This window comes from Varanus komodoensis, unplaced genomic scaffold (genome assembly GCF_004798865.1).
Source record: "Varanus komodoensis strain SLA01 unplaced genomic scaffold, ASM479886v1 scaffold5, whole genome shotgun sequence".
In the NCBI taxonomy this organism is placed as follows: domain Eukaryota; kingdom Metazoa; phylum Chordata; class Lepidosauria; order Squamata; family Varanidae; genus Varanus; species Varanus komodoensis.
The window spans coordinates 44,649,942-44,677,765 of NW_025336087.1; positions in this window are offsets into that span (position 1 = coordinate 44,649,942).

The window sequence follows — 27,824 nt, forward strand, 5'->3', positions numbered from 1 at the left end:
ATGTCCTGTGACTGGGCTGATTCCCATCTCCATCTGTAGCTAATTGGGCAGCTTAGGACTTCAATGCTGCCTTGATAACCATAAGTGTCTATTAACATGACACCAGCCCAACACTCATAACAGGACACACTCTTTACCCGGTTTTCTTGACTGGACAGGAGGATGGTGATCTGGAAGTCTTCCAGGGATGGCGACTCGAAACAGCAGCAAAGCTCATGAGCAGGACAGTTCTTGATTCACCATTGGCAGTATATCTTTACATGCTGGCAAGGTACTGCTTTTGTCATCTTTTTCCAATATTTGCCTTTGTGTTTTCCCATCTCCCACACCAGGCAGAGCATGACCAGGTCATACTGTTCTACTGGCATCGTAGCAGTATAACGCTTCCCCTCCCTGTATAATTGTTGTGTAGGATTATGCAGTCCATGCTTTATACGTGACATATGTCTTATATAAATGATTAGAAATCAGTGTATTTAACAAGGAGGGTGAGTGTTGACTGTCACAATTAAGCGGAAGGAGAGTTATGGAGAAGCAAACATTTAGATGCATATTGCACATTTATTGCCATGCTGCTTATCTGCACAGCTTTTCTCTGTAATGACATTGTTATGATGCAATAAATGTGGGGAATAGCTTAATAGCAGATGTTAAATTACATAATTTATTCAGAGGCCTCGATAATTGCTGTTGCACTTCCATCACATAGTATTTCATTATATAGCTCATGCCACCCTCATCAGCTGGAAGTTGGCGATATCAGACTCAAAGTTCAGCTGCACAGATTTATAGTGGCAGTACTTTAAAAGGGGAAACAAACCTGGGAAAAGATCTGCGGCCTCGTCCCATGTGTCTTTCCTTGGAAGTCCCACTGGGTTCAACAAGGCTTACTCTCAAACAAGTGTGTTTAAGGCTGAAGTCTTGCATTACGATCCAACAGCTGCAAAATGCAAAGCAGAGCTCCATAAATATAGGCGCTTCCCCACTCTCTTTTATGAACAAGGAGTTACACAGAAATATTGCTGCAGTATTTACTGTCTCCACATCAAGAACTATTTAGCTGTAGCCAGAGTATGCTAGCACTCTGGGAATTCTCCCAAGAGAGGGAATTCCATATCTGTGGAGCAGCCACAAAGAATGTAACTCTGTGTAACCTCACATTATAGGTTTGAGGTATGACCCAAAGCTGGAAAGAGCAAAGGGTTCCTGGTTTATATATCTATGTCTCTTTATATATACCCTTTAGGTAAATGTTCCACATACCAACCAAGTCTTTTCATGAAGACACATTGCATAGACCAAGGCTTACTCTATTCACAGGACAACATGAAGGAAGATCCTTTCTGTGTGTTTGTGTGAGGTTCATATTTTGGGGGAGGGACAGAATGATGATATAAGTTTCTTTTTTAAAAAAAATGATGGACATGCACTAGACCTATCCTAGGCACCTGGTTTCATCTCATTTTGCCCTTGACTAGCATCTCAGCTCCTTAAAGCAAGATTTAAATTTTGCATGTCATATTACTGTAATTATAAGAGATGAAAGCTTTAATTTGTTTAATTACTAGATTAATGAACTGCAGCTTCAACTGGCCAGAGCTTTCCCTGAAAGCAAAAATGACAGAACTGAAGCTGTTGTACTTCAGGTACCAGATTAGAAGGCAAGACTCACTGGAAAAAATAATGCTAGGGAAAGTCAAAAGCAAAAGAGGAAGACCATCTAAAAGATGGATAGATTCCATCAAGCCTCAAGTTCACAAGAGCTAAGCAGGGCTGTCAGGGTTGGTCATTTCAGAGTGTCCTCATTCATGGCCTGTAACAACAGGCTTCAGTGGGTGAATCAGTAGGTCAATCCGAACTGGAAGTGTGGCCAATGAAGGATGCATTCCCACTATTCTTTTAACGTTATTGTAGTTCCCTCGTTTCAAATGGGTGCCTATATTAAGCTGTTGGTGGTATGTAAATGTGTTTGCACTTAATTTGTTAGTTAAAAGGCAGATGATTACTCAACTAAAAACTGTTTAATGGGTTGACAGCCTTATAACCTCATTATATGTTGTACAGCTATATTGATCACACCATCTCAGGATAAAGTCCTAAATATCCATTAGCTGGTTTAGCATAATCTCAGGAGCAGTTTGTAAGTTACTTAAAATTGCATGCTGTAATTAATGAGGTGCTATTTCCATGTAAGCTGACATTACTCATGGTACAATGGTGGCCGCAGCTGTCCCTTGGCCGTGTGGAGGCATCGGAGGTTTACCTTTTCAGAAACAGTCAACTTCTGGGTGAAAGAGAGGCAGCTGTGTCTGTTTGAGTGATGTATGAATTGAGGAGAAGGAAATTAACTAGCAAGCATGTTTCATATTCTGAAGTCTCTCCCTCCTGGTGCTAATCCATCATCTTCCCCTCCATAGTTGTTTTTATGTCAGGCTATTTTCCCCCACCCTCCCTAACCACAGTGAAATATATCCTTACACTATCAGACCCGTGCAGTTGCTCTACAGCTGGAATAGACCTAAGGCATTTTGTTTAATAGAAACACCAGCTTGAAATTCAGCAGCTGTTTAACAGATTTAATTGTCCAGTGTCTTTTCTTCTTTAATAGCTGGCTTGTGTGCCAGATGGAGAAAGGGTGGGAGCAAAGGATTTTCTCCTTGCAGATGGGTAGAATTACATCCCCCTTTTCTTCACATTGAACTGGAAACTCCCTAGTTGTTTTTGCAGAGTGCAGAAGGTGGGGGATGATGCTGATACAAGATGCTACCCTTTCAAGTAGAGACCGACTCTCTAGGATATTGGCAGTATCAAGGAAGTTTGCTTTTTTCCATGGCACGACTGAAGGGTGGCCTGTCCCCACTCAGAAAGTGTCTTCAGAGGATCCTGCTTCATAACTACCAATTATGATGGTCCATCAATACGTTGTAGAAAATGCAGATAATCTAAATATTCTTTGATAGAGCTTTTGTGTTTTTACATCTTTAAAAAATGTAAGTGCAGCAATGCTAATAAAATGTGCATAAAGGAAAGGAGTTGCTGCTGTTGATGGGCCAAAAAGCTGTTTTTCCTGCCTGTCACTTCAAAAGCTAGCAAGGCTCAGTGCTGGCTCTAGGTTTCTGAAAGCCCTTGAGCAACTAGGATGGTGATGTAGCCTCACCTATGGAGAACAGTCCTCTATTTTTGAAGGCATTCTCTGCTTGAAGGGCTGCCCAGTCCAAGTCTGATATTTAAGTAGACCCTCTGGTGTCATCTTTGTTAAGGTCCACTGTGGAGGAGAAAGCATTCTACTTTCAAAGTGGTAATGGGAGGGGCTGTTCTAACCTCTCTAAATTCAAAATCATTTGACTAACCTTTCCGAAATGTTCAGACACTAGGAAGATTTTGTTTTTGCATTATTTTGTATGCTTTTGTTTTTGTTGTGAGCCGCCCTGAGGCTTTGTTGCAATGGGGGTGGCATAGAAATGTTTTAAATAAATAAGAGATGTGTTCATTGTACATACTCTGAAAATTTCTTGATTATTGCTGAATGTTTGAGGGGGAAAAGCATCATTTAAAGAAAAGGGGAAAAAACCCTCTCCATCTGTCGAACATGTTGTTGATGTCTGATGCCCTTTTCATAGTCACACTTCCTAAAGAGACCTGAGGGATTTCCTCTAAACAATGATGGCTTCCTATTCTGTTTGGATGAGTGGGAAGCTATTTTTTCATGTTTCATTTCATTTTGTCCTTAAAATAGCTTTTAAAAACATGTAATAATAATCACTGGAACTATAAGCCAAAATATGCTTAATAGCACTGCTACGAGGGTACTTTCCCAGCACAACTGATTTAGAATATTGAAGGAGTGAAAAACCTGCCATTTTCTTCCTATCTGGACAGGAGGAGATGAAGCTGTTTGGTCCATTGGTGGAAGTGTGGGGCTGACTCTTTTGGGAAGCTCCTCGTTCTGCTGGAAAAACATCACATGAGAAGGATTTGCCTTACAGTCCAGTTTACCGGCAGATGTGCGTATGTGGGGAGGAAAGGGTTGGGCTCACAAGGAAACTTCTAGGCTGGAACTCATAATCATTGAAAAAATATCCTTGGAAAATCATTTCTTGCTGTGGCAAACAACTGTTCCATTCAGTTTTTCTCTTCCCACCAGTCTCCTCCCTTTCTCAGTTCCTGGTTGACAAAAGCTGGGAGTAAAGTCGAGCCACTGTATTTATTGGTAAAAAGGAAGAAGTAACTAAGCCACATCCGAATGTTCTCAGTTTGTGAGTTAAATGCTAGCATTTGATTTGTGCAGCTTTTCTCATCAATTTTGTCCAAATTTCCTCCATAGACTGAATAAGCCGCACTTCTGTCTTCAGAGAAAAGTTGTGCAAATCAGGAATTTTGCAAAAATCTCATATTCAAACACTACTCAATGTGTGCAATTTTCCTGTTTGCATAAAGAAAGCAGTGATTATGAACATGACTTGGGCAAATGAGCTAAATGGTGAGACAATATTTGGAAAATATTACAGTGTACAGACCCTAACTGTACAAATAAGAATGAGACAATTTCAGCACAGGTACAATTGCCTAACACCATCTCTGTCACCAGGTATTAAAACAATGGCAACAGACCTATCCTAGGGCCCTCCAGATATGTGGGATTGCAACTTCCATCATTGCCAGTCAGTATGTTTGGTGAAGGTATCAGGTTGGGAAACTTGTTCTAAAGCAGCATTTTCCCATCAGGTGCTCTCCAAATATTTTAGACTTCAATTCCTATCAGCCCCAGCTAGCAGGGTCAATAGTTAGGAATGCTTGAGTTAATAGTCCAAAACCTGGCAGCCACTAAGTTGACGAAGGCCATCATAGAGCATCATCTTTTCTAGGGTTAGAGTGATATTGAATACTGGATATACGGATGACATACGAATATATGGATGATACTGAATACTGGATGATATTCAATACTGATAAACTATTAGCCTGTAATATATCTCTTTATATGTTTGGTTCAGCTTGATATGCTTTGTGACTATTTAGCGTATACAGTTTGCAGCTTCCAACAGAAATGCATGAAAAATGTCTGGGCTAGAAACTGGGTTTCCTTTTCATCACTATCAGGCGATACTACACAATTCCCTCCTCGCTGAAATACCCATGTGTGTATGAATTGGCCCTGTTCATGGCTGGGACTGAGTGCCTCTCCCCTGCCTCCTGTTCAATGAATATTTCCAAGAGCGTTTGTGCACATAAATGTGTATGCAAGGAGCTCCTAGGCTTGAGAAGGGACACTGGCCAGTTCGGTGCAGGAGCTTGGTGTGCATACCTCTGCACATCTTGCTAACTTCTAATGAATCCAATGTTTATTTGGGAAGATGGAAGTCAGTGTGTGGTTCTTGAGTGGGCATGTTCGCTGGCATGGCCCCAAGAACCCCACTGTATCCATCTTTGTTCAACTCCACAGTATAGTCCATGGATGACTTCATTCGTTCTTTCTAAAACTGGGGCCATTTCCCACTGGAGGTGTGTGAGCTTTCTGTTTTTTGGCACAAGACTGCATTCATTTTCAATGCTGGAAGCATTGTTCTTTTTGTATTTCATTTGTTTGCATTTCTTTCTTTCACATTGTGTTCATTTGCATTTTCCTGTTAGTAAAGTACATTTCACGTCAGGTAACTTTTTATGTTTGCTAACATATTCTTTGCCACAGTGGCAGCTGAACAGACAGCTGTAGCTGCTCTCGACAGCTGCCATTTTGTTTTTGTCCTGATGAGACGTTGTTCTGGCACTATTTGCTAATGGTGGTGGGGAAATGGCAAAGCTCACAAAAAGGACCCACTGGCACGTGCTCCTGCTGCTGGCCCGGAGATAAGTACGTTTCTCATCCCTGTTTTCCTTTATGCATTTGTGATGTGAGGAACGAAAATGGGACTGGTTGTCCCCCTCCCCCCATTTTGTGCCATTTCAAAAATTTATTTATTTAAAGTATTTTTAGTTGAGCCTTTATATTACCAGGGCCGTTTGCAAAAAGAATGACTTTCTCTCTCACTCTCTCTCTCTCTCTGTTGTCCTAGTCAACGGTACTGTATTCATGCAGATTAAAAAACACACACACACACGGATAGGTGTGCATTAGCCTAACCCAGTCCTTGTGCATTTCACTCACCATCTGCACATGGGGTGCAACATCACAAAAGGGGAACACTCTGCAGCTAGCCTGGGCTGTTCATCCCTGGCATCCTGGTTGTCTGCTATCTCACAGTCCAAGTCTATGATCTGATGTCAGGCATTATTCTACTATCTTCAAGTAATAAAGTAATGGTGAAACTGTTGAACTGATTAAGAGAAAGGGGATTTTTGTGGAATATTTTCTGCTGATCCCCCCTGCAGCTGCTAAAGATGGTGGAAGTTGTTGTCATGGGTGCATGGCTGCCATTTTGTTGTTCCCAAAATGCCCCAATGAAACATTGTTGCTCTTAACCCATTGCCCAATAACTCAGTCCCCAGTTTAGGAAATTCACAATGAAGAAGTATAGAAATGTCCTTTGGGGGGAATTTAAATTTAACAAGAGTTCTTTTTGAAAGTCCTGCATTTATTTGGCTTTGCTTCGATTTCTGTGTGAAACCTGGGAATGAGTCCAGCCTCTGGATTTACTGAATTAATGCTTTCATACTTTTAAAGGATTGGAGGCTGTAGCTTGCTATAGCTTCAGAGTTTGCATGGAGCAGCTTGGCTGCAACTGGAATAACATTCTTCCTGCAGCTTTTAAATGGCTGGTTCTCTCTTATCAGACTGACAACCTAGGAGTGAAGTAGATGCAAGGGATGAGCAAAATCAGAATTTGTTATTTGTCTGTCTTTTATTATGACAAATCTAATGCTCAGCAGCTCTTAATTGCATGAGATCTTCCAAAATTCCAAAGCAGAATAATTGGTTTTATTCTTCTATGTACTGAACTAAAAGTGCAAACCTAAGCATGTCTAGTCAGGCAAATCTAAATACCAGGTACAAATGTTTTGCAGCCTAAGCTGTAAAGGGGCTCACATGTATTCAGAGAAAATATGGAGGGGGACACAGGGGCCATCCAGGCCCACTACTGTACCTCCTTTCCATCTTCCTTCTTGATGGATGTCCAATGGATGAGAACACATTCTCCTGTAATACAGCTGTATGGATCGTGTTGGGTGTTGGGAATGGGAAAGACAGTTTCTTAAGGTTGTCTGGTTGGACCTCAGAGGAGAAGGAAGAGCAGGAGGAAGACTTCGAATGTGGGCCTGTTCCTGACACTGGGATGGGAGAGGTAGAGAAACTTTTGTCAAGGTTGGGCTCCCCAGGTGGGCAGACAGCCTCTGAGAATAACCAAGATGTACGTTTAGTGGGAGGGGGCTTGGAATAGGGGGTTCTCAGAGACAGGCAGATATGTCTCTTGACCCCAGGACACAAAGTTGGCTAAGGAGGGTGGCCTAATTAGAGGACTGGTGTACAGAGAGGCAGTGTGCTTATTTCAGAAGGTTCCTCCCAAATGGAAGGGGACAAACATGCTCATAATGATTATCTGGATCCTTTTCAGTCCGGCTTCAGACCTGGGTACAGTACTGAATCTGCCTTGGTCGCCCTGTATGATGACCTGTGCAGGGAGAAGGACAGGGGGAGTGCATCCCTGTTGGTTCTTCTGGACCTCTCGGCGGCTTTCGATACCATCGACCATAGTATCCTTCTGGATAGGCTAGCGGGATTGGGGGTTGGAGGCACTGCTTTGCAGTGGTTCCACTCTATCTCAACAGTCGATTCCAGAAGGTAGTGCTGGGGGACTATGTCTCTGCGCCATGGCAGCTATGCCATGGAGTACCACAGGGCTCCATTCTATCCCCTTTGCTATTTAACATCTATATGAAACCGCTGGGAGAGGTCATCAGGAGGTGTGGGCTGCGGAATCATCAATACGCTGATGATACCCAATTCTACCTCTCGTTTTCCACTAATCCAGGTGAGGCAGTGGCTGTGCTGAACCGGTACCTGGCCGAGGTAATGGAATGGATGAGGGCCAATAAACTGAAACTCAATCCAGACAAGACGGAGGTCCTGTTGGTTGGCGGATCGGGCTTCGGAGATGGTGGATTTGACCTGGTCCTGAATGGTGCAACACTCTCTCTTAGGGACAAGGTCCGCAGCTTAGGAGTACTCCTCGACCCGGAGCTTTCTTTGGAAGCTCAGGTGACAGCGGTGGCGAGGAGCGCCTTCCTTCAGCTTCGGCTGATTAATCAGCTGCGCCCCTACCTGGAGTACGACTGCCTGGCGACGGTGACACACGCGCTGGTGACTTCCCGCCTAGACTTCTGTAACGCACTTTACATGGGGCTTCCCCTGAAGACGGTCCGAACACTTCAATTGGTGCAAAATAGAGCTGCCAGGTTGCTGACGGGGATGGGGCGTTATGCTCACATGACTCCAGTCCTCCATCAGCTTCACTGGCTTCCCATTGAAGCCCGGGCCCAATTCAAGGTGTTGGTTATGACCTATAAAGCCCTAAACAGCTTGGGTCCTGGCTACCTGAATGAGCGCTTACGTCCGTATATGCCCGACCGCCCCTTGAGATCTGCGGGAGAGTCCCTTCTCCGGGAACCCTCCATGAAAGAAATTAGGAGAGTAAGTACTCGGAGGAGGGCTTTCTCTGCGGTGGCGCCCAACCTATGGAATTCACTCCCCAAAGAGGTCCGCCTGGCACTGTCGTTACTGGTTTTTCAGCGCCAGGTAAAGACCTTTTTATTTAAACATCATTTTAATTGTTAAAATATATGATCTGGCCAGGGCAACTTCTTCTTCCTTCTCTTTTCTCCTCCTATATTCTTTATTTACTTATTTTATACTGTTAATTTTAATTTTATATTATTATGTTTGTATCTCAGTGTATTTTTTGTATTTTTGTATTTAGTGGTAATTTATTATGTTCTATTGTATTTCAATGTATTTTATTGTGTTGTAAGCCACCCCGAGGCTTCGGCAAGGGGCGGCATAGAAATGTTATAATAATAATAATAATAATAATAATAATAATAATAATAATAATAATAATGAAAGTTAGTGGAAGAGAATACTCGATTGGGTTCAATGAACTGCTGTGTGCATGCTCAGAGATTCATTCTCGGTGTCTGTGCTTCTGGAAAATATTTTGGTCAATAAAGCACATTCTGAAGGAAAGGTCTGTGGCTTTGAATGTGTGATGGGAGGAACAACAGGTGGAGAGCAACTGTGATGGAAGAGGCGCCCTGATGGGGCAGTATGGCTCCTTGGAAACAGAATCTTCCACAGATACAGATGTGCATATCAGTCATTCAAGGAAGATGGAGGCATTGTGTGGATCCAGTGTTGAGCAGGACCGGTTTGCTTGGCACATGTTTGGAAGTTAGCCTTTTAAGTTAGCCCTTTAATGGTCTTTTAATGGTCTCTTTAAAATTGTGTTACATTTTTATTGCTTTAAATTCAGCCAATATGCAGTGATACAAAGTGTATAATCAATCCTGGTTCAACTTTTCAGTGGCACTCCAACATAATTCTATTTGTGACTGATGCTTGTGCTCGGAACGTAAATGTTTTATATTTTAAAATCTGTATGTGTGCATGTGTGTATATAATTGTACATACCTTAAAGCACTTTTATTTTTTAATCTATGAAATCTTTAAAAAATTTTAAGGTTTTAAAATTTAAATCCATAACATGTATAAACTTGATGCACCACTGATAGTTTGCTTGTTTTGAGAGTCGTTTTACGTTGTTGCATGTCAAGACTTAAAGACTTACCTTAAAGACTTTAGCAACATTTGCTATTAACATTTGCTATTAACTTTATAGTATATTAATTACTATTGCATTAATAGTAATGTTAATAGCAAATGTTAAAAATTAGCCAGGAATTGAGGAAGCTGGCATAGCTCAACTCATATGTTCTTTCTACATGTGAGTAATTCTGTCAAAAAAGTGTGGCTGCCTCACACTGGTGTGGCTGCCATTGATGTACATGGCCACCACCCTGCTCCCCTAGTGTGATGCCACTTCACCAGGAGTGTTTGCCCATGTGCCACTGTATGGATGGAGACCTCCTCCTGGTGAACACCCAGCAGATGTTAATCTTGGCAGTATGGCAGCAGTGCCAGCAGCGGCCCTGGAGGAGGGTGGCCATGTGGCCTCATAAATCTCCCTGTCCATCCATCAATACATGGAAGGGTTTCTGTGCACCCCCTTATCTCACTCCTCTATCACAGGGAGCACGAATCCTGGAAAACCACATTTCTGATGGTGCCTGGATCTATAATGTACTAACCTATAGCAATGACCACCAGCCATACACGGGAGAGGAAATGCCCACCCTGGCATCTCAATGATAGCCCCAGTTAGGGATGGCAGAGAATTTTGTTCCTTTCCCATGTTGATATAAGATTCCCAATCCACACTTTCCCAAACAATATGCAAATTGGGACACAGTTGTCTTTTTGGTATTTGCATTTCTTCAGGTTTTGCTATGCAGTTCTGCGGACCAAAATGGCATTAAAAGAAAGGAATGGGGAGGAAAAGAAAATTGTATGTATTAGTGAAAGAAACATACAAAAACACATTATTGATTTCCATGGGAGCTAGAACCCACACTGTACAAGATTCCGGCTCCTGTGGTTTTTATGAATAGACTCCCCACTTGACTGTCCCTTTAATTTTGTGGACTGCCCTCATGCATGGAAGGGAATGCGACGGTCTGCATTTCGGGAGTCATTATAGGAGCCATTTGATGTTAAAAACTTACTGGTAAATCAGCCTGGGGTTTTACTATGTTGTGTGCTTATCACCAGTCCTGGTTTTTACCCTGGATACTAATTGGTGAACAATTCACTGGGAAAACTCTGCTACTACACACTGGATATTGAATCGATGTTTCATGCCATTAGAATTGGCCCACTTTTTCTTCTGTAGTACTGCTGTGCAGCCACTATACAAAATGTAAGGCTAGTGTTATCAGATTGGAGCTATGTGAAGGAGAATTTAATATTTGTAATGTTTATATAGAGATTTATCTCAGAACCACTTCTCTCATATACATTATTTCCCAGTCTAATCTAATATTTGCTTGAAATCTTCTTTGTGTTCAATACTTTTTAGAACAGTAATAAATAATCCAATTCAATTTAGAAAATAATAATGTTTTCCTCCAAATTCTAATAATCCTGTGATACAATCTGTCCTTGGTTATAGTAACATGTTGCAGTCATATCCTTTCCCTTCCATTTTCTTTTTTCCAGTTTTTGTGTTCCTCATTTTTCCAATTATTTTTTATTGGAGATTCTTCTGTTCAAATGGTCTTGAGTGGGATGGTAGGAGATTTTTCATTCATATTTTTCATTCTATCTTTCAGATATGGCTATAGGAGAAAAAACAATTAAGCACAGCAACTAATGGACATTATTGCTGACCAGTTCAGGAATTGGAAGTTAGACATCTATAATTAAATGTAATGAAGTGACCTTGTTCTTCTGATTCTGCAACACAGACTGCAATAAAATATCAAATCAGCAACTAAATGCAGCATCAAAATGAACAATGCTGTCATTAATTCATTTGAAACATGGAGATATTATTATTGTTGTCAGCATCATCATTATTAGAAAATGCAAAAAACCTTTCTAGCACATTCCTTTGTACTTCCAGAGTTTCTCTACATCAAGATTTTAACTAGTTCGAACCCACCACTTTATTGAGAGTTCTGCTTTTGGTTTCATTAAAGGATTATGATTGCTGTATATTCCATTACACAATCACAAGGAGGCACTGTGATATAGTGGAACAGGGCAAACACATGGCGGTTTTGTATTGTTTTATAACATGCTGGTCCTTTAATAGCTCATTATCCTAATTTTAAAATGAGTGCAGAAATGCCCAAAAATGCAGGAGAGGCCTGGAGCATGAAGACATATTGCAAACTACCATGGGTGAGGAATCATGAGAACACAGTAAATGTGTCATGTTAGTCTCCCCTTAACAGTACTAACTTGTTCTTTCCACTCTTTACCTCATTGACTGACATTCTTACAGGTGTGTCTTTAAAATTGTTCTGTCCTGTCCCGGCCAAATGAAGCTCCTAGTACTCAGACTAGCTCACATATCAAAGCTTACCAATACTCTCAAGCAAGAGACCTGTGGATTCTAAAATGTGCCTTTGAACATCTGAGCCTCAGATGACTCTTTCCGATCCTTGTGCCAACGGGCATGCTGGATGGGGATGATGGTGGTCCTGAGCACTTGGAAATAGCCCCCACAGACTAGTCACATGGGACAACATGAGGACTTACAGAGAACACATAAAGTGATTCTGCTTAAACTTTAACTCAGTTCAATCTGGAAGCTTTTCCACATTTGATCAAACAAGCTCAGAAAGTGGGTTGCTCCCAAGGAGCAAGTTCAAGAATATTTTTCTTGGTCCATATGTAGCCCTCCCCCAAAACCCTTCCTTTCTTTTGTTATAATAGGGAAATATGAGCCTGTTACATCAATATATTTTTGAGCTCTGTGGCGTTGTTTTATTTGACCCTTGACAACTCCTTATATAGCCATCCCTATTTGGAGCTCTGCTAAAAATGAGTTTAGTATCACTTTTGACTATCATACTTTGGGCACATCACGAGAAGGCAAAACTCCCCAGAGAGGACAATCATGCTAGGGAAATTCAAAGGCAGAAAAAGAAAAGGAAGACCAAATATGAGATGGACTGACTCCATAAAGGAAGCCACAGCCTGGAATTAAAAAGGGCTGAGCTGTCATGCAAAGGACATTTTGGAGGGTCCTTTCATTCATAGAGTCACAAAAGTCAAAGATAACTTGGCGGCACATAGCAACAACAAAATACCACTTTTTCTGTTTTTGCCCTGTCCTTGCTTGTTCTAATGTAGCCCAAAATCAAAAGTAATGCATTGGTGGGTTGTATGCAATAAAGAAACCCTTCTCTCTTTTTTTCTCATGCGGAATCATGCAGGAGAAGTACATGAAGCATTGTTTCAAACATTATGTAAGAAAACCTAGTCTTGCCACTGAATGTCCAGCTGAAAGGGAGATGCACCTAATCCTGGTTTTCTGATACCAGTGATTTGTTTGAGACTTATGTTTGCCATATTCCCACTGACTTTAAATTTTTAGGTGTACAGCTTAAACTTTTGAGGTTGACATCTAAAAGTGTAACATCTGAAGAGCCTGAAAGATATCTAGTTCTCAAAAGTCATGATTGCTATCAGACAATCCTACCTTTCCTTTAAGTTACACATGAGCAATTTATCCATTAACTGCTGGCTTCCCAGTAGCATGCAAATAATGTTCATTTTGGTGGGATTGGAGTGTTGGATCCTCTGAAATGTTGCAAAAGGGAATTGTGAGCTTCATAGATAGCAGGTTTTAGGCTTTTCTTTTCCTCCTAGAGGTCTGAGTAGGGACTTTCTCTGTTTCTCTCTTAGTCAGGCCTTGTATGTGGGGAATTGTACCATGTGGTTCACCAGAAGTAACCGTATACCAGTTTACCGCAGCTGCTCTGGCTGGTGAAAGTTGTCAAGGGGAGCAACTGAGAAGTGTTGAGAAGGCTCAGGCTGCCTGAAAATGACGAGCCAGACCTCTCTGCAATTCTTTTGGGTGAGTGCAGCCAAAGTGGGGGAACAACCTGATTTTCTTCAAAAGGAGAGACACGGGAAGTGTACCTGCTGATAACGCCAGTGTCCTGTAGATGGGCATCTTTAGAAAGCTTTGGCAGCTATTCTCAATGCTCTGTTGATCCCCTCTCATCTTTGCTGGTGTGCTGAAATACTGATAGAGGATCCAAATACTGCGAAGTGGATGCATATTGCAGAAGTGCAAACGGTTTCCCACCACATACTTTGCCTTGTCCAGCTCTGCATTCTTATGATTAGCCCAGCTGCACGGCAGTGGCTTGTGAACTCAGCCCCTACAGGCCTGGAGTCTGCAGCTGAAGCCTGGGGCACCTGACAGTGGCTTGACTGAGAAGGAGGGCAATTCTGGGTTGGATATGGAGCTACACCTGCACTGCTTGGCAATCAGCCTTTCCTTGAAATACTAGTAAATTGCTGATTTTGTGAAAACAGTGTCATCTCACAGCTGCAATTGTTAGAGTATCTTAGAGCATCTACACATTGTAATTGTTATGAAAATTAGGATTGTCAGAACAGCCAAGCAGGTGACGCACCCCACCTGCATCTTACCGACTAAAAAGTAAGTTACCGCCTCATTGGAGGCAGTCTGCAGCAATCACCCTGAGACTTTGAGGAAATAATTTCTCACAGAAACATACAGCAGAAAATGCTCACAGAACAATGAGCAATGGCCTTGCCTTACCTGGGTGCTTCCAGATGTTGAACTACAATTCCTGTCAACTCTGGCCTTTGGTTTTGCTGGCTGGAGATGGTGGGGATTGTGGCCTGGGAAGATCTGGGAGTCCTGATTGAGAAAGGCAACGTGTGACTTCTTGATGCCTCTGCTCAGAGTCAGCCATGCTGCCCTCCTTTATCAGGACTGGGCAGAGACGGGGGCTTGTGAGTGATATCAGGCTGCAATATGGTGAGGTCTCCCCTACAGAAGAGGAAGCCGAAGCTGGAAAAAGGAGCTGCAGTCTGTCATTCTCATGGCGAGGCGGCTCTGATTGATGGCCTCTGTTGCCTTTTGTGCTGCCTTAAACACAGAGGAGATTATACAGTCCAGTGTTCATATGTCTTATGTAGCTTAAAGGCAATGACATATGCAGAAAGATTGGGGAGAGGTCATATGTAAGGCTTTCTTTCTAACAGATACAAAGTCCTCTGGGTATACATTTGACATCCTCATGAATACTACATAAATTTATAATGATCAGAGCTTTTCACATAGAATACCATGCTAATTCATAATGATTGATGGGGTACTTAAAGTAAAGAGGTAACCTTTTCCTAAGGTAGGCAGGTGACTTGACATCCACTTTATTAACAGTATCCCATGTACTGTACTTACGCAGATGAAAAAGGGAGGGGAAAATCTGTGGGTCTCTCTGTACCATGTTATTATGCATAACATCTTGCCATAACAAGGTTCTACGCCATGTAAAACACAGTTCCACCATAATTCAGAGTATTTTACAACATTTGGTTCCAAGCCCTGAAAGGCAGAGTGCACTTGAAAAATGCCAGGCTGGGAAAGCAAGCCACCTGTGATTAAAAATGGGCCATAATTGAACTCAAAGAAAGAGAAGAAGTGCTTCTTATCTTGCCAGGAATGATTGCTTAATTCTCTCCGACAAATCAGTGGTGGACTCTGCTAATGCAATTCAAATAATGTCCCGGTTATATACTTGAGAGGCAAAAATCTAAAACCCTTGGGGCCCTGAAAATGATATTTTGCAAGAAAGGTTGCATGTGCCATTGGGATTTAATTGGATGGATGAGCACTTAGAAAGGCTGACTGCTACAGACTACAAAGCAGCGCATTATTTAGCAACATATTCAGTAGTTTTGCCTACTGTTCGTGCCGTGACAACTGTTACTGCAAATGGAATGGGACGAAGAAATATATATATACACATACATCACATATTATGAATTTATTTCCAACTGCTTTGGTAAGTCGACAAATATACTTTTAATTCATTTTAGGCAATTGATCTAAATCGAATATTGGTTAAAATGTGTTCCTGCACTGAATATCCTACTTCAAAATATGTGAAGTTTGAAGCAGGAATTGTCCTACTTCAAAAAATGAAAAAGCGGTACAGTTCTCTCCATCTTCACAAAAAGAGGGTTTCCCACCACACCAGCTTCTTACAGGAAAATTATATTGCTGTTAAATGGTCCAAAATAGAGCTGCAAAGCTCATTGCCACCCTTTGCCGTTACAAAGGTGGGATGGCCTGTTCCACCTGGGCCTCTTCTTGCAGTTTGTCTCTGTATGTGGAGTTGAGAGACACAGAGAGGCTGCTGCCATCTACAAAATGAGTTGAGGAATTTCTGCTTTTTAGGTGGGAACGCTTCCATCTGCTGTTGCTACTGGAGGCATCAATTATCCCTGCCTTCTCCAGAATGTGAGGGCATCCCATGCTGTGATTGTCTACAGGAATGGCAAGGAAATGGACATGTCATTGCTGAGAGCTGATACTGCCCTGTTGTATCTGGACTGACCAGCCCAATCAAGATGCTGAATTCACTCTTGCTCAGTGGTGCTTCAGTGCCCTATCAACCTGATCCTAGAGAGTAGATGCTAGGCCTCCTGTTGGATGCACACCTTAACATGGTGAAGGGATTTGGGAGCATCAAAATAGCCAAGAGCAATGCCTTCAGGAGGCCAGAATAGTTGCACTAGGATAGATTCCTAGCAGGGCCACCCAAGGTGGAATAATTAAGCCTGAGACACCAGACTAAGATGGATCCACCCACTTCAGGAGTAACAGTCACATCAGCAAAAAGAGAATGGGTCTCATTAATGGTGATGTGGGTGGAGAAGCTTCTGAAAGACAGCCACTGGGCAGCAGGAATAGTGGAAGGTGATACTGGTGGACGATCTTTCACAGACGATAGTAGTGATGCTCAAGCTAACTCTGATTAGTACTATGCAGAAGAAGGGTATAGTAAAGCACTTCCGAATCTTCTTGCCTTGAAAACCCTATGATAAAACAATCACAATGAAACAAGAGATAGTGTCAGAAGATGAGACTCCCAGATTGGAAGGCACTTTACGAGCAAAGGACAAATATGAGTAGTATTGTTGCTAATCACACTACTAGATCAAATCCCAAAGGAAGTCTAGTGGCCCACCTGCACAGAGGCGAAGGGAAAGTCTGGTGCGGCACAACACATACAATTGGGACAAGGAACATGAAAGGTTTAAATCAAGGTAAATTGAAAATCGTAAAGCAAGAAATGGAAAGAATGAACATTGCATTATGCGGTGTGAGCGAACTAAAGTGGACTGGAATGGGATATTTCCAATCAGACACAAAGGGTTTACTCTGGACATGACAAACCCAGAAGATATTATTGATATTATTAGCTGGATTTTGCATTATAGCCTCTTACTCATAAGAATTAGTGAAAAGGGGGATGCAAACGAGTGCAGCAACCACAGGATCATTGCATCTTCCACACAAGCAAAGTGATGCTCAAAGTGTTGCAACAAAGAATGCCACCCCATATGGGCAGAGAAATGCCAGATGCTCAAACTGAATTTTGAAAAGAAAGATCCACTAGAGGTCATACTGCAAATATATCTTGGCTACTGGATAGCACTAAATAATTTCAAAAGATCAGGCCTTGTTTTACAGAGAACGACAAAGCCTTTGTGTGGATTGCAAGAACCTATGGATGGTCCTGAATGAAATGGCACTTTGTCCTGATGCGTAACTTGTACAGTTAGGACAGAATATGGAGATACAGAAAGGTTTTCCATAGGCAAAAGTGTCAGACAAAGATGTATTTTATTTTCCTATCTCTTCAATCTGTATGCAGAACATATCATAAGGAAAGCTGGATTAGAATCAGAGGAAGAATGAGTGAAAATTGGAAGAAGAAACATCACTAATTTAAGATATGCAGACAATACCATACTACGAGCAGGAGGTGTCAATGTCTTGAAATGACTCCTGGTAAAAGCAAGGGAAGGAAGTGCGGAAGTAGAATATTCTTTTAAAAAAATCACGTCCACAGAAGAATTACTGCTGACAGGAGCCTTCTCCAGGCATTGATCTCATGGACCAGCCTTGCTGCCTGTGCCCTTATGTCCCGATGGCAATCCACAGCAGGCATTTTTACTGGCACTGCAATGCCTGACTCACTGGCATGCCACAGTACGGTCACTCCAACTTGTCCTCCTCGTACTATTTTGGCCAATTACATCACACCGGTCCTTCTCAGGCTGCACTGGCTGCTGGTTGCCATCCAGGCAAATTCAAAGCACTAACACTAACATACAAAGTCCCAAATGCCTCCAGGCCAGGATATCTGAATGAACGAACGCCTGTCCCTGCATGCTCCCACCAGGTCACAGCGTCTTCCTCAGAAGCCCTTCTCCAAGTCCCTCCCTGCAGTGAGATGCGACCATCTCCTTTGTAGCACCCACCCTCTGGAATTCTCTCCCAACAGAAATCTGAAATGCCAGCTGAAAATGTATTTATTCTGTAACTATTTTGAGGCGTAATCTAGTTTTAAAATGGTCCCTGTGGCTGCTGAGAGTTTTAGTCACCAGACTATTTATTTATTTATGGAATGATTGTTTTAAATGGTTTTTTATTATCTATCAATTGTTTTTATTGTTTATTATCTGTTGACTGTTTTATTATAGTATTATTTAAATGAATTGTTTTAATCTTGTTTTATAGTATTATGTATGCCACCCAGACAGCCTCTTGGCTAAGGGGTGTGGTATATAAGTGCAATAAATAAATACATAAATAAAATGTCCCTGATTTCTTCAGACCTGTAATGACACAGCTTTTGTTTATATGTTGCCGTTTTCTTGGTGTGTGCAGACAATGCCAACATGTGCTAAGCTCTCTCTCCGATTGCAAAGGTGCCCTCCACTTGTCTTTGAAAAATGATCTGGGGGCCTTCTCAGACGTTCCTGATTGTCTTCTTTGTCCTCGTGCCCAAGAAACAACCTGCTGAAATGCATGTTTTCTCAGAATAAATCAGATTATCTTTGATGACCTTACTGACAACTAAAGGGAGAGGGACTGTACTTGCTAACATTTGAGTGGAGAGGAATAAAAAGATAGAAAATGAGAAAGAGAATGAGAGGACAAGAGCGAAGCTAGAAGGCAACTGAAAGACCTTCAAGTCCCTGAATGTTGCCAGGAGCCCCAATAAGATACTTACTCTGCCTGCTGCTCTGGAGTCAACCAACTGACAGAAACCTTTCCTTGTGGCCCCAGAACAGTCCCAAAAGGTTAGCACATGCTGGTTTTTACACACACACACACACACACACACACACAGAATGAGAGAGAGAGAGAGAGAGAGAGAGAGAGAGAGAGAGAGAGAGAGAGAGAAATGCAACGTATACACAAAAGCTGTGCCATTACAGCTCTGAAGAAATCGGGCATAGATTGGCAGACAAGTGCAGATGGAGGAATACTCCCAGCAAACGCAACCGAGACCTGAGATGTGTCCACAGCTGTGTGTATTTTGAGGCAGTGAGGGCAGCAAAGAAACAATAACTCACTGCCTCTCTCCAGTCTTCTCTGTGCCCCTAGTGGAATTTCCCAAGGTTGTCCTGGCTTATTCCGTTCTGATCCCAGGGACACCTTGGAAGGACATCAGGACTGCTGTAATTTACTGGTTGGGCAATTCCAGGAAGTAATTTACCTGGGCAGGAATAGCCTGGTTTCAGTAATCTATGCTCTAGTAGTCTCTATATTAGATTACTGCAATTCTACAGCCCAATACTACATTGGGCTGCCCCTGAAGACAGTTCAGAAGCTGCAGCTGGTTCAGAATGTGGCAGCCAGATCAACAACCAGGGACTTGCTGGTCCAGGCATGTAAGAGCAGTTCTGGCCTGGCTTGAGGAAAAGTTACAAAAATCTCTAGTATTCAAACTTGAAGTTTTCCTACTAGGCATTATACCTGATGATGTTAGGTATATACACGTAGAGTCAAAAACAGGCAATGTATTTGACTCTACATGTAATTACTGCGGTGAGGATTGCATTTGCCCAACACTGGAAGAGTGAAGAGCCACCTTCCGATGAACTGATCCTAAAAAAGATCTTGGACTGTGCAGAACTGGACAGATTGACTTTGTCGTTGAAGAAGAAAGAAGATACAGACTTCTGTCAAACCTGGGATTCTTTTTATCATTGGCTAGAGAAATGGGACTATGCATAGATTTAAATATGTTTATAGTTTAACATAAAAAGAAAAAATGTGGGGGGCTGACCCAGTAGGACCGATGTTTTTGATGATTGATGTTGTTTTTAGTCTCTTTTGTGTTAGGTTTATTTAGAATAAAACTTAATTAAAAAAAAAAAAAAAAAAAGAGCCGTTCCGGCCTGCTTGCACTCGCTGCCTGAATGCTTTGGTCTCAATCCAAGGTGCTGGTTTTAACCTATTATGTCTTACATAGCTTAGGAGCACAATACCTTCTGAGTACCTCTCCCAACCATGCTCTACCTGGATACTGTGCTCAACCCTCTGGGCTCAACCTCTGGAGTGCAATTCCAAGGAAGTGAGGAGGGTGAAAACAAGAGGAATAGCTTTCTCAGTGGTGTCCCCTACCTATGGAATGACCTTTCCACTGCACCCTGGCTGGTGCCAAATCTGTCATTTTTTTCGGTGCCATGCTAAGATGGCTCTCTTCTCTGATGCTTTACAAGATGTACTCAGCCACTCAGGGGCTTGAAACAGGTTACCTTTTTGGTTATTTCTTGTCAGTGTTTTCTTATCATCTGTTTTTAGCTGTTTTAAACTTTTTACTGCTATTTTCCTGATGTTATGAAGTTTTATTGTGTTTTTATAATCTGTTTTATGAACTGTGTAAATAGCCCATAGAGCTCTGGCTGTGGGGTGATATAGAAATGAATTATTATTATTATTATTATTATTAATAATAATAGCATGGGAGTTGGGAGGAAAAAGCAAGCAGCAGCACCCTTTCCTCATATCTCTCTTTCTCCCCTGCCTTTTTGTGAATGTTCAGTTACGCCCTGCTTTGAAAATATCTCCATTCTTTTGCTCCTAAAATAAATAATTGAGCTAGCAAAGAAAACACACACACACACACACAATCTTAAAGGGACATTTTCTTGCACACCTCCTCTTTCCAACTCCTCTGACTTATCCTGAAATTGTATTTGTGACACAAGTTCACATTTTCAAATATGCTGCATTCATTAGCATACATTCACCAAAGCTGCATCCCTATCTGGATGGGCGGAACCTAGCAATGGTCGTCCACGCCCGGATAATTTCACATCTGGACTATAGTAATGAGCTCTATATGGGGGCTGCCCTTGAAAGTGGTCTGGAAACTTCAGTTGGTACAAAGTAGGGTAACTCGTCCTCTGACAAGGATTGGGTGACACAAACATATAAGCCTTTACCAACTGCATCGGTTATCAGTTGAAGTCTGGGCCTGATCTAAGGTGCTTGCATTGACATACAAAGCCCTAAGCAGTTTAGGGCCTGGCTATCTAAAGGAACACCTCCCCAGACCCTGTATAAACCTGTATAAACCTACCCAGACCCTAAGATCATCTATGGAGGTCCTTTACCAGGAGCCACCTTGAAAGAAGTAAGGAAGGTGGCTATAAGGGGAAGGGCCTTCTTAGCTGTGGTGCCCCAACTATGGAAACAGCTCCAAAGAGAGGTACCCTTTATTTATTTTGGTGCCAGGTAAAAATCTTTTTATTCCCCCAATGTTTTAATTGCTGAATTGTGGATTCTGATTTTTATACTGGGTTTTATTTATTTGACAATTGGCTTGCTGTGGATCAATTCGGTGTGGTATGTTGTTGTTGTTGTGTTTAAATAAATAAACAAATTAGTATGTTTGCCAGCTGTGATAAATGCATTTTGCATAAATACCAGAACTATGCTGCCTCATAAACCGAAAGGGCTTTAATGTAGCTCTCCTGCAAACAGGGTGCTTCTGCTTCATCCAAGCACTGGGAGTGAAGGTCAGAAGTGTAGAATCTGCAGCGCATGCCAATTTCTGGGCACGACATAGAACCTGCTTGATCAGATTTTTAAGCAGTGTGGAACCTGGAGGCTGTGCAGAGGTCTCACCACAGCGGACGTCCACTCCGTTCTGAGAAAGGCAGCAGGGCCAGGCCACCAGGCAGTGTGCACGGGGACTGGAGCTAGTGAGTAGGCCTCCTCCCATGTTAGTTTACAAATCTAACCATAGTTTCCCTTCCTCTTCATTGTTTCCCTTATCCCAAAAGAAACAGTAATCCCTTGCTAAAATATTGCCCCTCCCTAAAATATGCAGCCTGACACTGCTTGGTATATTGTTTCCAAGAGTCTTGACTAAGCACACATCTCCCTTCCAAGTGAAATGTGAGTGATGAGCTCAGACCCTCAGCTGTGTGCTTTCACAAACCAAAAGCAGACAGAAGTTCGCTGTCTTCAGGGAAGCTCCTCCTCTGAGTCTTGCGTGAACTGTTGACCCAGGCAGTTCTGCACTGAAGCAGACAATGCGCTCGTCCAGTTACAATGGCCAACCTCTTTTGAAGGCAGAGTTATGTTGTGTTATATTATGCTGTGCACTGGGAGCAGGTGAGTAATCCCAGCTATGCAGACAAGCGACCAAGTTATGGGAGGTTGCCTGGAAGGATGCCGGTGCTGCACCTTAACACACGCAGAAGTGCCCCGCTCACTTTCCTCTGTGGCTGCACATGGAGCTCAGAGACCTTCTCAGGAAATGGAAATGGCTGTTGGCTGCAGGAAGATACTTTCAGCTGCCCAACACAGCATCCATTTTGTGGTAGTGCCTAGGAGAGTTTCTTGGATTACCAAATTTGGCATGGGCTCAAAGTCATTGCCTCCGCCTGGTCTACACCAATTGACAGTGACTCTCCATAGATTGAGGCAGGAATGTTTTCCAGCCCTCCCTGGAGATGCTAAGAACTAGACCTGGGCCCTTCTGCAGGCAAAGCGTGCGCTCTGCCCCCTTCTGTGTATTCCTTTATCCTAGAGATAGGCTTTTATAGAAACTTAGAGGCAAGCACAACTATTACACTTCAGTACATCAGAGCCTGGGTCAAATGGAATGGGCCCGGTCCATGAGAAATGCATATGCTCCACAAGCTGCTAATGAGACCTTTCTTGCTTTCCCGCCTTGTAGTTCTAAAATCCTTCCTTCTTGTTGTTCTTTTGACTTCAGCAAATCATCTCTGTTTGTTCACCATACTGTTCAACCTGCGAAAATCAGCCTGGAAGTTCTTATTAATTAGTGAGAAAGTAAATAAATGCTGAACTAATAAGCTGTTAACCATCAGTACTAGATTGCATTATTACTGCCTGAAAACCAAATAAAGAGGAGGGGTGGGGTGGGAATCCTTAACAATTCATGAAGTAAGTAATAGTAAATCTCACTGACAGAAGATAAACTTACTTGGTGCTAAGCAATGAAAGTCGTCTTGAGCTATCTAGCTGCAGATGTGACTCCAGGGTGCAATCTGTCTGGCTGCTCGGTATCAGTTTTGCCACGTGGGCACTGCATCATGGAGGATAAATAATCACCCCCTTACTCAGGGAGAGCCCTGCAAGTGGCAGTGACTGCTTTTAAACACCCCGAGTCTGCCAAATCCTGTTTGAGGGAGCCAAGTGCTACAGAAGGATGTGAGAACAAAAGGAAGCAAAAAGGGGTCCCCCCCCCTTTTTCATGGCAGGGGCTAGCAAGTTTCTAAACAAGCATGTGGGCAGGCACAAATCATTTTATCTCCTCCTTTTATTTTCACAAATCATTTGTATGCATCATCTGGTATGAACATTTCTACGCTGCCTTTCATGAAACATTGTGAGTGGGTGGTGTACAAAGATAAACATCATTTAATAAGCACTTTAAAACATAGGCCATTATGATAAACTAAACGATCAATACAATACAGTGTAGCCCTGAACCTCTTTGGTACACTAAGAGATTTTCAAGAAGTTCTTCAAATTCAACACGATCAGTGCCTGTCTGAGTTCATGGAGAAATGCATCTGGATCTGCATCATGGATCCATTCTTCTGTCTACATTAACTTCCATTTAAATACTAATAATAATCTGCAGGCAAATTCTCCCTTAGGTATATGTTTCTGACCCCACACTTTCTCTCAAATATGCTTTATTAGTAGTATTAGCTTTATTGCATTTATATTCCACCTTTCTTCCTCTAGCAAGGAACCCAAGGCGACTTACAAGATCCTCCTCCTTTCCAGTCTAACTTCACAACAGCAACCCTGTGGGGTAGGCTAGGCTGTGAGTCTGTGAGTAGCCCAAAGTGACCCGGTGGGCTCCATGGCTGAACAAGGAGTAGAACCCAGCTCTCCCAAGTCCCAGTCCAGCCCTTCTAGCCACTCCACCACATTGAATCTCACGTTACCTTTTGCCTGAGCTGAGAACAGAGTCATCCAGCAAAATACAAAATGCACTGGGTTGCGAGCTATATTGTCATCTGCATATTAGTCCAGGAGGAATGAGCCTGCTTAGCTTACATCAGAATTCACAGAGATCAAATTCCGTAAACATTCCAACTAGAATGAGCCAGCACTCGATACGCTCTTGCTATTGTTGTACAACATTTATGTTGCACCTTTCCAAGGCCCCTGGTGGCTGAAAGCAACTATTATTGCAAATCTCAGAGATTATTACAAATGGAGAGTGGAACAGATCTATCTAACTCGTTCTGCCGGCTCATAGCTCATAGCTTTCAAAACTGCTAGGGCTGACATGTCAATTGTGAACTTAGCTAACAGAGCGAGCGAGTGCTTGCATTGTTGTGCCATAACACATTCTGGTCTGGTCTTTTCAATGCAGGATGCACCTTCTTGGAATACTAAGAGAAAAGATGAGATTTTCATCCAGCTGGACACCAGATTAACCAACAAAGGCTTCTGAAATGTTACCTCATGTAAAAACAACGTATACAAGGGGAGAAGCTTGGAAAGATGCTAGAATTCCCAAAGAGAGCCATTCATTAATTTAGTCATATATCCAGGAAAATTAAGTCTGTGTTGTTAGTGTACATTGGCCCCATTCATATTAGGCTTACTCCAGAGCCACACCTGTCCATGATCCTGCAGGCCTTTCGGTTTCAACTAAGAAAAGCATCCGCCTTTAAGCAAAATTACGGTGGCGAGTTTTGCTGCATTTTCTAAAGGTTACCTGCTGTCCACAGCACTGGTTGGTGCCTCTTCCTCTTCCATTTTTTGTCATTTGGTGGCAGACCCCTTTGGTAACACCATAACCAGAAGGGCCATGTGTCCTACTTTACAGATTAGTACAACTATTCAATTTCTTCTTAGTACAAGATAAGAACCCCAAGAAAGCAGAGCAATGATGGGCCTTGAAGTTGCTCATCAACAGTTACCACCTGGATGGCAGACTGAACATGGCTCTCCTGGTCCCAGACCTAAGCGTAATCCAAGTTGGAGTCCTCTTTGCTTTCTCTTTTCTTCTGGGTGATACATTCTCCCTCCCCCTTTGGCAATGTACAAATGTATCACACATGGGCACTAGAAGAACACATTCAACCAAAGATCAAGGAGATGGAATGAAGTTGAAAGTGGCTCCTCTTCAAAGGAACAGCAGGATCAAATGTGAGCTTGATATGAAGGAGCAGATGAAGAGGCAAAAGGACCCAGTGAGTTTGGTGCCTAGGAAGGAGCTGGTAAATTGTTGAGAAGGGTTGCCCAAAGGCTTAGCTGGCAAAGCCACCACAAAGGGTGATACAACCAGGGCCCCTTAGGATAGGAGTGGGCAAAAGGCAGAACATGGGAGATCTCTCAGGAAGGCTCTCAATAATAGGTGCAGCAAAATGTCTCCTCACTTTCTTTCTCAAATTTCTCACTGCAATGTAGTATGTTTGGTGGTAATGGATTCTTGTGTAGAACTGTGTATGGTCCCAGGACCCAAATAAATTCCTAGGTTCAGAATTCTTTAATTCGATCTGCATGCCTTTTGCACCAGGCTCTGGTTGATGGATCTCAGGTAGGGATGAGGGAAGCAGCTGTTCTAGGGGTGGGAGTCAGCTTCCTGGGCTCTGGTCCACTTGGCTGTGGCCCTGAGTTTCAGCTCCTGGTCAGCATACTCAGCATTCCTGGGCATCTTGCCAGGAATCAAACCCTACGTGGTGTGCAAGCAGCAACCCTCTTCCACGCCACATGCAGCAGCCTTGGTTTGTGCTGCCACACCGGACGTGTGGTGTTTCCAGGTGTGCGGCTGCCGTTCCGCAAGTATTCACAGACTTCCTCCTGGCTCGGCCTGCTTTTTAATACCAGGTTGAACATGAGAGGAAGTCCACAAATGTAGGAGGATGAAATCCACTTGGTTTCCTTCCGACCCTAATCTCAGGGTACTAGTAAATATAAAGTACCATTACCTTAAGGGGCTGGACTCTGTTTAATTCACCCACAGGAAGAACTTATGAACTGGACCCAGTGGCCTGGTGCTGGAGAAGCAATTCCAGGAGAAATCCCACAATAATCTGAATGGAAGAATCGTGGTAACTGACACAGTGCATTTTTACTGACATCATAGTACCTGGCACATCACTCCAGGATGTTGTCCTTAACTCTTTTTCCTGTTATGTCCCAGATTGCTTCAGACCACTTGTATCTTTTCAATACACTGTGTGCTTTCAATGCAGCATGTGCTAAACTTGTGGTACTCTTCTATGGGGCACTGCAGGGAGAAGTGTCCCTCTCTGACAAGCAGATGAGCCTTCAGCTGCTTTCCTACCTTTCATGCCCCGGCTTGCCCAGTAAACTTGGGAGTAAATGCAGCACTGCTTCCCCCTTCACTCCTGTGTCCTTGGAAGAAATGAAATTTGTCTTGTCTTTTCAAGCTCTCCCAATTGTCTCCATTTTGCCCATTGGTGGGAGGAAAACCTGGCCAGACCTATGTCTACTCAGGCATAAATCCCCATCTCTTAAATGGCCAAACTCAGAAGTAAATCAAATTGACTTTAGTAGAGCTTCTTTGTAGGAAAGGGGCTGTTCTGCTTTCTTGTGGGCAGAGGGAAGCTTGCTGGCTTCACCCCTAGGGAGCGGAAGGGTTTCTTCTTATTTATAAGAGTGGGGACCCCAAAAGCCCAGGAATTATCTTCTGGAGGGCAGGCTTCCCCTTCTAGGTGAGACTCCTAGGAACCCACCTGCATCAGTGTGCCCAGTCGTGAGAGGCTGCATTCGGCTTCGGTGAGGTTTTTTTGAAGACTCTTTCAACGTGTTTGCCTATTTCATGATGGCCGATTTACACGAACAAAGCGCGGTGGTGAAATTTTGTTCAGCTGAGTGTTCAGAGTTTTTACTTAACTTAAAAAGCAAACAAGCATGACCCTTGTGCCCCATCTTCCCTAGCCACCTGATCTCACCCTGTGCAACTTTTTTTGTTTCCCTGGATGAAAAAAGTCCTCAAAGGGAAATGTTTTGCCAATGTGGATTAGGTGAAACAAAAAATGGCAGAAGCACTAAAAGGCATCAAAATCGACAAGTTCAAAACCCGTTTTGAGCATTGGAAAAAACATCTTGATAGGTGTATTGCATCAAACGGAGAGTACTTTGAAGGTGGCTGAAGTTTGAACATGTAAAAATAAATATATGATTTTTTATAAATAAATTCCTGGGGTTTTTCGGTCCCCCCCCCCCCACATGTCTAGCTAAGGAATTAAATAACAACATTTTTTTATACTTTTCCTTGAAGTGCATTTGTGTGTGTCACATGATTACATTTTCAAAACAGTGGAAATGATGATGTATTCATCAGCATGTGATCCAACTGTGATAAATGCATGGTGTAGCAATTCCTTGACCATGTTCACTCATAAATGGAAGGGACTCTAGTGTAGATGATTGCCAGATCTGTCCCTCAGGGAGAAATTCCCATTTCCTTTCAGGAGTCAGATCTCCTGTGGAGTCATATATAAATCCATATATTCTGTTGCCAATTATTCTGTGCAGCTAGTCCAAGTTCTAATTTCTTGGTGGAATGCAGGATTTTTAAAAAATACACCTTGAAAGTTATGGTTTTTAGAAGATGCTCTTCTAATACTTATCAGAAGTTCCAATATGTGGTTCCTATGACTATCAATAACTGTGATGATTAATGCTGTTCAAGGCAAAGTTAAATCACATTGATTTCATCGG